Consider the following 14,758-nt stretch of genomic DNA (forward strand, 5'->3'; position numbering starts at 1 on the left):
GTTCTTGTCACAAGCAAATAGCTTCTTTCATCACCGCCAACAACAACAAGAAAGTCTCTTGGAGGGGCATAGAACAGAAAGTGGAAAGGCAAATCTTTCTTGTTCTGAAACAAAGTCATTAGCTGGGCTCTCACTCCTTTAGTAGATGGAGATGGACTTCAGTGGAAATTCTTCTTTAAAAACTAGAGGAATTTACTGAGGAATGGCTGATTATTGAAAATACACATATTATTTTCCTTTGTTTATTATTTTCGCTGAAAATTCCTGAAGTAGTACAATAAGGCTTGCTGCTTATGATTTTATTTGGTCTTTTTTGTTGCTAAGATCTGGTTCTAATAATTACTATGATAAGTAAAGTTTGCAATTACTTCTGATTCTGAAGTAGTGTTGGAATAAAGGTGATGTTTTAAAAGATCTTGAATTAGATCCTGTATAATAGAAAGAGTGAATATATCCATCAAAATCTGATTTTGATGGATATATTAAACTGTAGACTAAACAGGTGGGGCTCTGATATCCTCTCTTCATTTTCAATTTTTGGTTTAAATTTCAATACTGGAAGCCTTCAGCTCATAGCAAGAAAACTACAGTCAGTTTATTCCTGATAAAATAAACTACAGAAATCAGGAATGATATTGTTGAATGCAATGATATCATGACTATGATACCTGCAGAATATATACAATAATAGGAATGTGTCACAGTTGTCTGAAAGAAGTGATGAAGCAGCTGTAGTTCTTCCACTGGAGAGAAAAGAAGCAGTCAGAAAATACTGAGGAAAAAAATTAAGCAAATACAATTGCCCTTTAAAAATTGCTATTCCCCTCCCTATGAGCTCAAATAGTCCTAATTGCTTAATGAAATGGGCACATGTGCATTTGAGTTTTGAGGGGAGGCCTCAAAACTGCATCAAAATTTAGTTTAACAGCTTGTCAATGTCAATCACAGCTTAACACCGAGGCATCTTGTAAGGTAACTTTAATTAGTGAGCACAGGAACCAAGCTATGATACAGTATCTCCAGAACCACCAGTGGGGAAGAGTTTGATCGCAAGAGATATGTAATGTTAGATTGGTCAGAGAATGAGAACATACCTATCTTGCGGCTTGGCAATATATGGACTGGAAAACACTAATTGACCTGTTTTAAGATGGGCTTATGCAGCCTTCCAGTTCTGGATGTGTAATCATATGTTCACAAGTACTTGCAGTTATGAGTCACTAAGAAACCAGATTATGACGATCAGGTGATTAAGCCATAAATATTATTCTTGGCTTACAGTAAATAACATCTGTGAGATGAGATGTCATCTTTCAAAATAAGGCCTAGTTACTTAGACCCTTGCCAACTTTCTGAAGTGCTTCACATTTCCTATGGAGGCTGATTATTGTATTTTTTTAGTCTTGACTTTAATGTTTTGGCCAATGAAATTCTTTCAATGCTATAACATCATGTTGGTTAAGCACTTCCTAGGGAGCTGTGCTTAACTTAATTTTTTTCTGATGACAGTTCTTTGCCCCTCCTCATCCTGTTGCCTAAATAAAGACTGCTCTTGAACAATTCACAGTTTATCCAACTTCAACGATAAGCAAGAAGGGAAGAGACAGATTCTTTTGCAGACTATAATTTCTTGAAATAGTTATCATGACTTGGCTGATTTAAGTCAAGTTTGCCCTGACATTTTGAGAATATAGCATGGGAATTAAACCACAAGGGAAATGTTCCTTTTCCCTTAATTTTCTCAGTAGACCTGTGGGTGGGACATCAAAACTGTTTTCAGAGACCCAGTTTCTTACTGTTGAAGTTCTTAGTTTGGGAGCAGAAATCCCTTTTTGTTTTTAAATAATTCTTTAATTGTGAACTGCCAAGAACTGTACTGAGACATCACAGTTTTATCTGCTTTAACCCAGCTGAAGAGATGTGATAAATGCAACCTGTTAAACACCACAATAAAACATAGAAAGCTATAGAGGGAAAAGACTGAAATGATAGGCTATAATCAAAGGCGAAGGGAAATGTAGTGCCACGCAAATACCTCTGAGGAATTTGTTAAACAAACTCAAGCTCTTGTATAATTAGATGACAAGATTTATTTTAAACTATGAGGTATGAGTGTGACAGCACTATAATTTGTCTTAAATAATTTCTTCACACCCAACAAGACACGGTCTTCAGAGTTCAGTCCTGCTATGCATTTCTTAAAAATAAAACCAAACATTTTTTACACCTAAATTGGGTATGGAAACTGAAATAAAGCTTGCTAAAAGGCAGGTTTGAAATTTCCTTTTAAGATTAAAGAGATTACTTGATTTAGTGAGGTAATTACTCATGCTCTGCTATCTGATTTCCTCTAAAATAATCTTGTTGACAGCTCCTGTTTTATTTTTTCATTGTGAAGGGATGTGTACACACAGAGCTAGCTTAAACATTTTGGGACATGGTATCTAGATCTGGTTCTCCCTTTACTCCCTGTGTAACCCATTGCTGTCCAGAATAAACAGTACAGAGTGAAAGATCTCTCCTTTACAGGGGACAGTTAAAGGGAAGACATTTAGAAGTAGTATTGCAGGTACCATCCTTCTCATTTTCCCTATTCTGAAAGGGGAAAGAGGAATATCAAGAATGCTGTTAGATATGGTGGTCCTAAACTCTGCGATGCTATTAACATTATTATTGTAATTCCTGTGAAGGCTAGATATGAAAATCAGCGTTTACTACATCTATTCATTTGCCGCACTTGTTTTAAATTAGTTTTCTAGGAATATTTCGTAATAGTGAATAGTCCCAATATGCTTTGGCACTTGCCTGAACACAAATGCAAATGGTGGTAATGCATAGTTGGGTCATGCTTTTGCTGCTTGTGGTGTCTGTGGCAGAGGACCAGGAGTGAGATGTCTGTGTCGTATTGTATATTGTTGCACTGATTCTTTACAATGCGAACAATTCAGGGAACATACCCAGGCAGATGGAGTTTTGTTTCCATGGCTCTAAATTGCTTTCTACAAATATTTGTGCCAGTCTATTGAATGCTAATGGCAAGGTGAGTCAGTGTGACCATAGCAAATGTCTATAAATATCAGAGTGAATATTTATGGTAACTTTTTGCTGTATTCATGCAGCCTAATTATAACATATGCCTATATTATTCATGACATTTTGAGCTCTTCTGGTTTATTTCCTATTGTTTCCAGATTCCAGTACATTTTAAGCAAAAATACTTGCTGGCAGCACAAAAATCCTCTGTTTTCAGTGATCCATCTGCCATTTGGAATAGTTTGTTCAGACATCGAGTCAGAGACCCCTTCTTTGTGTGCCAGCTTTTTTCCCTCTGTAAGCTGTGATGAGCTTTTCCTTTCTCCTTGTACTCTGAGTGCTTTCATTGTTGCCACAGGGTCTTCTAAAAACTCTGCATCCATCACTGATATGTCATGACGAATTTGAAACTTCATTGAAAGGGAAGATAATCAGCTTTACGTTATTTGCTTATGTTTTTGGTGTGTTTTATCCTAACTAGATAGAGCTGTTCTGAACCAGTGGCAATCCCAAAGGAAATCAGCTGATTCTTTATGGTGACATAGCTGGGTAGCCTTCCTGACAAAATACAGCATCACCGCTCTGTAGCTTAGCTCTCTGGAGGTAGCGCTCATACTCGCAAAGCTAGAGCTGTTATATATTCATGAAGCTTTGAATTCATTAACTGTGAATCTGTTGTCTTGTCAAGTCCCTACTAAGAAATGTTAAAATTCAGCCAGATGTCTGGTGTTTTCTCCCCCTTAAAAAAAAAAAAAAAAAAAAAAATCAGAGAAAATCTTTAATCTGTGAAGTTCATAGTCAGTGAAGTTCAGTACTTTTAAAGTCCATTCAGATACCTGGCACTTCTCATGGCTTTGAACGTAATTATTATGGTTGGGTCAGGAATTTTCACTCGGCAAGTTTTTTCTCAGAAAATGATTAGAAGGATGTCTGTCACAGTTTATTGGTTGAAACCATGAATATATGACACATTTGCTAGTACTGTAAGGCTGCTATTCTGTCACTTTTGGTAGTGGAGTGATAGAACTTTTGGTAGCAGATTTTATGGGTGTTCTTAGCAGAAGAACATCAAGACTCTGGCTTCAGTTCCTTGTTCTGGATGGAAATGTGCATTGATAGATCTTGCTGTCCTCTTTCTCAGAACTTACAGCTGAAGGATAAGATTGTAATAATGGTTGCCCCAGGCTCTTAGTCCTAAGGTTGGTAGCCCAGAAGCCTGGGAGACTGATCCTAGTTTTGCATATGGAATCTTGCATGCTGAAGAGCCTTGTCTTCATGTTGAGTTTACAGCTTTGTGACAATGAACCCAGCAGCTCTTGGACCCCTAACTCAAGTTAGGAGTGTCAGATTTTCTTCTCAGCAACAAGCCCCAAAGCTTTGTATTTCCACCAATTTGTTCAGAGCTTCTTGCACCATTGTGTGTGTGTGTGGGAGTCCTTGGCTCTGGGGATAGCGCTCTCAGCTTGCTCCTGTATCTCAGGGACAGCCAAAGAGCCCCTGAAGTTCACTGCCAATGGCTGTGGCATTTCTAAATGGGAAACAGAAAAGGAAGCTTTCTTGGTGTTCTAACATTTTTAGTGGGGTTTTTTGTTGAACATCCTTTATTCAGAATCTAAGCAAAAAATTATGCATGATGCAGTATCTAAGCATTTCAAAATGTTGGCATTTTCCTCTTGAAAATAAGCCTGTTTGCATCTGTACAAGCAATAACCGGCACTTCTCAGCTGCAGACTGGAAACTCCTGTATCACCAGCACTAGAGATCCCATAGCTTCTATCATGACACTTTCTTCAATTTTCTTCTAACAGAACCTTTGTCTGAGGGGCAATAGCAGTTAAATGACTAAGAAAGATTTCCTTAGGAAATTCTGCTCCTCAAGAGCCTGTTGAGATGTTAATCTTCAACCTGCTTCCTTATTTTGGACTCTAGACAGACACTGTAAAAGCAGACTGGGATACCGTACTTCAAAAGACATTTTCAACACCAGTGGTTGCTTATTGATTCAGCTGTTCATAAATCATTTAGAGATCCTCCTGCTGAACACATCTTTCAGACAGGATTCCTGATGTTACTAAACTCAGCCATACAAGCCCTCCCAGGCAATCCACCCCAACAATAGCTTGTTTGATCAAGTGTCTGCTTTAGATTTTCTTCTAGCGTGAAACCTTTATGTGTTTTCAACAGAGTTTAGGTAGAGAATCCTAGATTTGTATTTTGAAGTAAGTGTATGTTGCATTCAGCTCTATTTTATTGCAAACTAAAAGACAAAATCAACCAGTGTTTAAAAGAATGAGGTAGTTTGCAAAAAAACCAACCAACCCCAAACCCTTGGAACTTGGGAAATGCAAGTTATGCAACCTTAATTCAGTCACCTGTGCTTCTGAATTATGAAATACAAGGCTATATGGTATGTAATCACAATGCCTACATGCAGGGGACAGCTGCTGCTTATTCCTTAGTTCTGTCACTCCTGACTTGTGAATGCTTCAATTTGCAGCATTAGCAATTCACTCTTTTTGAAGCATGCTATCTGCAATTCTCCCCAAACTCGTAAGTTGTCTAAATTTGGATAAATTTTCCAGCTTCTTCATACATTTACTTGGTGGAAAACATCAGGCCACTATTGTAAAACAGAGGGTACTAGAATTTCTCAATAAAATGGCAAAATTTACCATGGTAAGAACAATGTATTTTCCACATAAATTATTCTCCAAAAAAGCTGAATCATTTTTGCTGAAACTTAAAAAAACCCCAAAAAACAACAAAAAAGCCTGAGGCAGACATGACCCTGGAATGGAAAATGTCAGTCAGAGCAATTAAAGTGTAGAAACCTATAAGCAACTAAAGCAGAGTCTTATGACAGAAAGTATCTAGGCCGTCTTGGCTGAACATCAGAGCGAGTATCACTTACCTTTATATAGGTGTTATAATCTAAGTAACATACTAAAGCAAAGAAATTGTCAGTTACTGTAATATCCCATACACTTAGGGAAATGGTTACCTAGTTCAAACTGATGAACATGGGGTTAATTATTGCTATTACTGCAGTATGGGCTTAGAGCCACTCAGTTCAATAAATGATCCTACAGTGATTGCACATGTGGAATGAAGCACACTGTTGCACAGCTTTTTAGGACAGGATGTGCAGCAGAAACTGGGCTGTGTATTTGGGATGAACTGTATGTGGCTGGACAATAAGGGCTAGCAAAAGGGTAGATGACTAGTGAAAATTGTGCTGAAAGTTTCATGGTAATAGCACTACAAAAGCACGTATGGAATTTTTAATGGAAACCTAAAGAATAATACTGAATAATTTTTGAATCATAGAGAGCTTGTGCAGTCTACAAGGAGATACTCCTTCTATTTGATTTGATAAATTACACGGCAGAAACAGATTCCTTCCTGTGAATGTGTGTAGGCGATGAAAGGCTTTACGGTATTGCTCAGGTATCATTTCTGCATATTCCGACTTACAAGTAATTATTCTGAAAAATAATTATTTGCTTTTAATTTTGCATTTGAAAAATGCAAAACAAGAGGGAAAATATCTGGAGAATTTAATTTTTAATCTATATAACTATTGCAAGTTAAAAGTACTAGAAAGCAATTAAAAGCTGTTACAGGGAAGCCTTGTTACATGTGCTGTATCTAAGCTCCCCAAGACATTGAGCCCAAAATTATCATTGTCTCTATACTGTGCACCTCACTGTCAAAGAAAAACATGACTCTTACTCATACCTCTAATCATTTTCTGCTATCTGAGGTGGAAACATGACAGGCCAGTAAGATTTTCAAAAACATTTAGAAAATGAATATAATTGTGGAGAGTTGAAATAAATAAGACCTTTTCTTCCCACTGCCTTCACAGAGATACTTCTCCCTGCTGCGTAATTACCTCTCTGCCTAGCACTACACTATGCATCGAAATAAACCTAGATATTTAATAATCTAAAGGTGTTTCCTCTGCAAGAGGTGATAAATGTTTTATGGCTGAGTGCTTTTTAGCACCAAAGTCTAATTTTTAGCATTGCTGTCGGCGTTAGATCTTTCTAAAATAGGAACAAAAAGGAATTTTCTTTAAATAGTCTGCTAACTCAGGTTAATTATTAGGCTTTGGAACATTTTTTATCACATAGTAGAGACAACTTACCACCTTTACCAACACAGTAGCTGTTCCTGTCTTACTGGAGGTATTCTCCTGAGTAACAACATTGTTAAGTTGTATCTGTGCAAGGTGTTAAGTAGTGGTTTATATCATGCTAGCTCACTTGTTTGTAAAACATAAATACAACAGAAAATGTCTTTGTCAATACCCATCTAGACAGATGCCATGTTTAGTTGGTTACATCTATGTGAAGGGAGTGTTGAGATGCTGCCAAATAGAAAAGTGATGTGAAGCAGAATGCAAATCCCAAATTCGCAGGGTGCAGAACAACGTGCTTATCAATTCTAATTATTACTTAACCAACATTCATGTGTCTTTTTTTAATTCCTTATTATCATCTAAATCTAGTAAATCCAAATTAAAGAGAAGGAGAAAATTGAATAGGCTGGTCTGTAAAACCAACACATGACAAAACCAAGAAAAATTTTGTGCAACTTGTCGTTAAGGGGTTGTTCATAAATCTTGTCCTTAAGAAGATTCACTGGTCAGGCTCAGCTTGTACTTGTGACCATGCAAGTTTACTCCTTTTTTTTTCCTTTTTTTGTCTTTTTTTCCTCCTCTTTATTTCTCACAACTTGGAGCATCCTAAGGGAAAAGATTTCAGAGTCTAGAAGTGCCATTATAAGTAGAACTCTGTGCCCTCCTCCACCTCCGCAATAATCTTATTTCAGTGCTTTAAATAATCAGTCTCCTTCCTTTGTATCTACACTTCGTAGAGAGCTAGAGATTCTGTAATGTTTCTCTGTAGCCATCACTTGACCAGAAAATATACTCTAAGCATCCAGAAATTTTCTGTTTCTCTTGATTAATGCCCAGAGTTGGAGTCTGTCCCTGACCTACTATAAGGTCTGGGTAAACATGACTTCAAGATTCAGTGCCTAGAGGTTTTTTGTTTTATTTGTTTGTTTTGTTTCCTCCCATGAAGTATATATATAAGGCTTTGTTTTAGATTCAGGATTATGTTTCCTGAAACTGTAGCTTTTGAGAATTTTTACACTGTATACAGAAGACTTAAAATAAATTTCTTTTGTTTGTGAGCCTATGATTTGTGGGTGGATCTAACAGTTTGACAACTAGGTGATCGAACTGCATTTTTGAGGCTGTAAAAATGAACCAGTCACCAGTCTAAAACACAATTCAGCATTTTATCTTTGTAGAATATTTTGTCTTCAGCAATTTATTTTGCTAGTTCCTATTGTGTTTAGTTGCAATGCATTTATGAACCTCTATTTGCAGCATGCTATTTTAACTTGATGTGCCAGAATGGGTAAATCTGAGGCTGTACAGGATAATGACAATGTCGTTTTCAAGGCGCTCTAAATGATATGGAAGATAACTTGAACAGATATTAGTTTCCCACTGTGCTCAGTTGTTACACAGTAGCTAATTAAAAGGCAGTTGACAAGCACATAAGACAAGCGATGCTTGTTGGAGTCCTTAGCAAGCTGAAAAATAATCTAATAACCCTAGAATTAATTTAGACTCAAATGTTTTCATTGCAAATGGTTAATAGGCTGATGGTTGAACTGGTGTGCTCAGACACTTTTCTACATGAAGTAGTACATGACCAGTTTAACTTTTCTCCTATGTAATAAAATTATACAAATCTAAATTATACACACGCTCCCAAGTTCCTAGACTTCATTAAATACTAGGGGATTAAAAACTTGTATAAATTAATCAATGTGCTATAATCCTAAAAATTATAAAATGAGCCCTTGAGGAAGTAATGTAATACTAGCTTTTTAATTAGTGTGACACCAGAGATTCATTGTTCTATAATGTAAGTCATATGTTTATGAATTGTATTATCATTTTAAAATAGAAAAAAACCCACAGCGGTTTTACTGGTTGCGAGTAGGTGGTAGGTGCTTATGGATTTTGATCCTGTAAACACATCTTTATCTTCATCTTCTACTCACACAGGTAAACCTATGCTAGTGAGTATAGCATTATCTTTACTTTCATGAGTAAATATGTATCTTATGATTCTATTTTATCAAGATCTCCATAAATAATCCTTCTGGAAGCCAGAAACCCTACTGATAGCAATGAAGTGCTAGCAGTGCTTAGAATATCAGGTGCAATTTTAGTATGAAAATGTCGATTTGTATTTTAGAGTAAGGTGGAAGCCAGTATTAGGTACAGTCAGTTTTGAGAAGTGCTTGCTATGTCACTCGACATACTGTATGCTTTCAAGACACAAACACTTTTTCATATAAAAATATTTTTTGAAGTCTTCATTCATATTCTCACTTCATCTTCATCCTACAGGCTGTTGTCATGGTCATTGTTATGGGAATAAAAAGTGCTCCCTACTATTACACAGGACTGGTTCTGATAATGTTAAACATCAGTGAATCACTCAAGCTTTTAATTCTGTCATGCCAGACCTGTCAGTAAACCAAGTGACAAAATTTGGTGAAGTTAACCTTCAGATGTCAATGACCATAAGGAAAAAAAATAGCAGCAAATTTTACTGTCGTTCGTATAAAAACATAAAACCACTTTGATTTTCCAAAGGTTATTTTAAAAAACACAGTACACGGCCAATTAAAAAAAAATACTTTAAATGTCTTGAACAGTATCTGTGATGTAAACAGAAAACTGCTATGTGACAAATTAATATGGGGGAGAGGATTTTGAAATAGAATTATAAATACATCCTTTCCAGTTTCAATGTAGATCTCACATTTTTTTGGCTAATCTAAAGCTAGAGTCCAGACTTTCCACTTACCCTCAAGTGAACCCATATGGGTTGTATTCTGTACCTAGATGACCAGGTTACACCTACTGAATGTTACTTGTACATCTGGCAATGTTTTCTGAGCAATTTTGAAACTGCTTAAGTTTGAGAATTCTTCCTCAGCATATATATTTCACATTAGGGTTTCTAATTGTTTAGAGGCTGGTGTTGTCTAAATCATATGCTTTGATGTTGTGTGAATTCCAGTTTGTAAATTTACCTTAATCTGGTTTAGAGAATTTAATTTCCAAGCAGAGCAAGTGCCTGCGGGCACTGTGCACAGCAGGATCAGTGCAGTGCTGGAAACTTGCACAAACCGTGTTTAGCAGTGTGATTTAACAGCGTTGGACAGGGAACGCTGCTTGAGATTGCCCCTTGTTTCAAAGGGTAAAACAAAACAAAACAACAAAAAAGAGGAAATGCAAACTCTGTCTTTGGCAAATTTCCCCAACATTGTCTGTTCTCATGAAAATGAACAAGGAAGATCAGAGATTTGAGCATTTTTTCATACAGTTCCTGTGGAGCTACTGGAAGAGAGACAAGTTTCCTATGCAGAACATCATGGCAACAAAGACTGTGGCTCTTTTGTTTCCACTCTGTATTTTTTAGAAATCTAAAGAAAAAAAGTTCAATGAAATTTGAATAGTCCAACAGTATCCGAGTCTTTTATACGTATTATTTATTGTACCAATCCTCAGCTGGTATAAATAAGCCCACTTACAATGATGCTAACTGTGGATTTGCTCAATTACCTCCTTCATCTGGGCAGTGGAGCCATGCTTTAATAATAAAGAAGCATTTCTCTTTTTCTTCCTTCCTTTCTCGCTTCCTGTTAGAGTATTAAAATAATTCTGTGTAAGCAAACTATCCCCAGGATATCCAAGAATTCTGTTGTTATGTCTTCTTCTGTTACTGTTTACATTTACTGTAAATAACCTTTTTGCATTAATAAAGGAAGGTTCATAGTTATGGGAAATGTTCACTATAAGCTAATTTCTGATTCCATCAAATTTCTAGAATTACAACATGTTATGAAAACCAGATATTGCAGCATTCTTTCCTTTTCAGTAGGATTTTCAGCAATTCAAAAAAAAATCTAGTGTTGGTTAGATATTACTCACAGAGGCCAATTTTCATATTAGATCTCTTTTATGTTCCAATACTTCAGGGGATAAACCAACACTAAGTTTTGAACTACAGGACTAGATTTTGAATATAAAAATGCACCTCTTATTATGAAGTCATTGCTGGAAGAGCACTTGAAGGAAACCCAAATTTATGATTTTTTGGTTTTCTGTACTCTAAAATAGCCTCACTACACTGTTTTTTATATGAACATGAAACATTGCTTCTAGGCTACTAACTTGTATTCCGTGTTTCAGGTCAATGCATTTTGAAGCAGATGGGGCAGTAATTCATGAAAAATAGTGTTTAGAAAAGAAAAGGTAAGTCAATATTACAGATACTGTAATGTCTATAAACTGGCTTGACTGTGGCTGGATTGTGAAAGGGTCAGAGTTGCTCCACAGCTACTTAAGGGAGAATACAACCATGGTGAGCCAGGTGCCAGATCCCAGACTGGATATCCCACCTCTGTACAAGTCCTGATTTTTCCTCAGTCTAATTGATAAAATATTTATAGATCAAATGAAGTATTTTGTTTTTAATGACATTTCATAGACTCTTTCTACTATTTTGCATTTGATTTCCATGAAAATCTGGTAAATTGCTGAAAGATGCATTTAATGAACCAGCAATCATAAGGGAGAGGTGTGGAATGGTACCACTGCCCATGGATGGTGGTTTCTGAAGTTGCACCTCTGAATGCTCACAACTTCTGACAGTGACAGTTGCCGAGTAACAGAAATGCCTAAATTCCATCTGTCCAGTCCAAATAGGTGGAATTCCAAGTGCTAAAGAGCCTCCATATTAGATTAAGACCAATGCCTAATTAAAGAAGTGACTGAAATGCATTTAGAAGAAGGAAGTATGTCTTTCACAATTTCTGAAGAAAAATTGTTTAGTATGAGTAGCTCCTTGGTGTGCTATTTGATTCCCTCAGTTTTAGCCAGCTTGCTCGTAACATAAAAGTATTGGAGAAGTTTCCATGAGAATTTGGAGTAGTGCTTGTCCTCCATTCAATGTACTCCTATTTCCATAACCTCCTTTCCAAATAGATCTGCCCACATGGTAAAGGTCTGTGAACAGGTTTTGGCTGTAGCAAACTTCATCAAAAATGTTGCTTTAATTAGTACTTTTTAAATTTTTTTTTTTATTATTTCTGAAATCACTAGGAATCTTAAGCGCAGACATGCAGATCTTATTGGGATAGACATGCTTTACAAACAGATGATGTAGTTGTAAGGGACAAGTGTTGACTCCAATGTCCTCTTCTTCCTATGGGAAATCTGGGTAGGCGAGGTACATCAAGGAACAGTTATTAAGTAAGCTCCATAGATAAATGGAGGCCTTCCGTTCCTGCTGCCGTTAAGCTGTCAGCTACGGCAACATGTGGTAAAGTTTTGTTGTTAGCATACTTCAAAAACCTGCTTGTAATTCCTCATTTCATACACACCATTTAGTGAATAATTTGACTCGCTGGCTATCTTCCAAGCCAATAATGCTGACCAAATTATTTTGAACATGCAGATGGTAACAAAAGGGCACCAGGTGTTGTTTTATTGTAATAAAGATGTGCAAACCTTTGCATCTCACTAAGTTATTTATCCACATAAATCATCAGGATGCTCAGCTTCCTACACTGCTTTAGTAAATTTTGAATAAGAGGCATCAGCTGTTTTCAAAATGTGCCCTTCTGTATGTGCCACAGATATTTTGCTTTGGGCTTATCTTCCACACTACGACCCATAGAGTCATTCAGTGGATCCTCTTTTTGATTTAAATGATTACTGAGCGATCGGAAGCCCAGATGTTCAGTGGCTTAATTGCTAAGTGTTAGCCTATAAAACAGAGTAGGCAGTTAGTATCTGAAGGGAGGATTTTACTGCATATAAATGTTATTTGGTACACTAAGTGACATTATTTACATCCAATTTCTCTCTCTAAGGTGGCAACCTGAGGCAGTAAGTTGCCATGATGGAAAAATAGCATTTGGTCTCACATAATTCTGTGTCTACCTTTACAGATACAAAGAAACAAAACAAGCAAAAATAAATGGAGAGCAATAGTTAGACAACATTGGTCAGCAGGATAAGTACCCTAATACACCAGCAGACTCTAGTGATTGCCAAGTTTTCTGTAGGCTTCGGGGAATGGCTACGCTATATTGTCTATACGAAGGACTGAAAACTCAGCAGTAAAATCACAAAATTGAATATTGTAGCCCTCGAACAAGATCAGGATTTGGTGAGATCACAAGAAGGAAATTTCCATTTCTTTTTATTGTCACGCTGATGTATGAAAAAGAACTTGAGCTCTTGACATTGATTCAATATCATTCAGAGCCCTGCAGTAACTGGAATTTCTTTTTGTAAGAGAAGAAATTAAACTGCTACCTTAAGTAGTATAATAATGGCGGTGAGGACTCCCTGAGCAGATCAGAAATGGCTAGTGATAGCACAGCTCATAACTGTTCAATATTTAGATAAAACTTACATCTACCTCCTTTGATCCCTGTTCAAGTTTCTGAGTCCTCAGGGTTGGCTCATGCAGGAATCAAATACACGAACTGATTTTCTTTTTTGTAAATTCCTGTCACCTGTTGGCAATGTGAGCTGGCATTAGCCATTCATGCAGCTCTCCATGGTAAAAGAAGTGGCCTTCCACTAGGAAATGTAAATTCGCAGTTACCAGAAATAAAAAATATTGACAGTGAAACTCATCTGTGGTGAACAAGGACCGTGGAATCAGGCACGCTGCAATATGTTTGTTATTGTAGCTAATGGTTTATACCGTTAGTGCATATTAGGGTTTTTTTAAGCATGTAAATGCCTGTGCCAGTTTCATCTATTTAAATGCTTTTTTTGCAAAATTGCATTTCTGAGAGTATAGAGCACCTGCAGACATTGTTAACTGTGATCCTCTAGCATGTCTTTGTCAGGAAACACACTGTTTCTGCTAAGATTTTATTATATTAGGCATAAATGACAATCTGAGTAAAACTATCGGGGGAATGCTAAGGATAGTGCTTCTACCTCTGAAGGATGTGGGCAAAGGGTTAATTAATGTCTATAGTATTTTTTACAAACAAGTCACACTGAATGTGAAACCCAGTATAAACTGTAATGATGATTTTAACTTATGACATTAGAGAGTTTCCTGACTTAATGCATGGACCATCCATCCTTTTTTCAGTTCAGGTCTACCATAATCGCTGTCATTGTTTTTTTTTCCCCATAGAAAGGAAGGCTGAAAGATGACCCATTACTAGTCACAGCACGTTGCTCTCACTGATTGGAAAGCAGTCACACACCACCAAGCATTTATTCTGTTTACTGAGATGTAACACCAAGGAACAGCAATTCACACCTGCAGTGAAGTTGTTATACTTCCCATTTCTTTTCTTTATTCTATTTTTATCCTTCTTCATTTTTCCTGTTTCATTTTTCTTTTTTTTTTTTTTTTTAATCTTCCCTGCCTCTCCTTCCCTCACTTCTATGATGGGTGTCAGTGTCACCCTTGACACTTCCGTTAAACCTGAAATGAAGGATAAATGGTCAGTGGTACTTTCTCAGCTATCAAATGAGCATTATCCTAGCTGTAATTGATGACTTTTCTGTTGGGCAATCAGTTTAAATGCGTCTGGCTAATATATGAAGTATATATACAAATCTATGTGTATATATTCACATATA

At 36.7% G+C, this 14,758-nt stretch overlaps 1 protein-coding gene across 1 annotated transcript in view; it reads left to right on the top strand.

Moving 5' to 3' along the window:
• TK2 (thymidine kinase 2) overlaps positions 1–7,734 on the top strand; it is a 341,867-nt gene extending 334,133 nt beyond the window's left edge. Inside the window, exon 12 of the transcript XR_012776959.1 lies at positions 7,716–7,734. The gene's annotated coding sequence lies outside the window, so the exon portion shown is untranslated. The remainder of the gene's footprint in view (positions 1–7,715) is intronic.
• The last annotated feature ends 7,024 nt before the right edge of the window (positions 7,735–14,758 follow it).

Source organism: Mycteria americana, chromosome 8 (assembly GCF_035582795.1).
Source record: "Mycteria americana isolate JAX WOST 10 ecotype Jacksonville Zoo and Gardens chromosome 8, USCA_MyAme_1.0, whole genome shotgun sequence".
Classification (NCBI taxonomy): Eukaryota; Metazoa; Chordata; class Aves; order Ciconiiformes; family Ciconiidae; genus Mycteria; species Mycteria americana.